Here is a 287-nt window from a genome sequence, read left to right on the forward strand (position 1 = left end):
GCTCAGGGGCGTACATTTCGTCTAACAGTTGGGGGGGGGACAATAAACATACAATTTCTTAAGAGCAATTTTTGAAGGGGACATAAATAATACAGCTAAAATTGTGCTTGTAAGGACATGTATACACAGAGGAAAGTCCTATTACTACCAGTGTAGCAGGGAGACCGTACCAAATTAGACAACTTCAAGCTGTCGTGGTCGCACTGCGACAGCTCTTGTGTCCATTGTAGACATTACTATAGAAGCAGGTAACGTTATTACTGCTAACATAGCGAACTCGTCGGAGA

This window comes from Sinocyclocheilus anshuiensis, unplaced genomic scaffold (genome assembly GCF_001515605.1).
Source record: "Sinocyclocheilus anshuiensis isolate Anshui unplaced genomic scaffold, SAMN03320099.WGS_v1.1 scaffold452, whole genome shotgun sequence".
NCBI classification, from domain to species: domain Eukaryota; kingdom Metazoa; phylum Chordata; class Actinopteri; order Cypriniformes; family Cyprinidae; genus Sinocyclocheilus; species Sinocyclocheilus anshuiensis.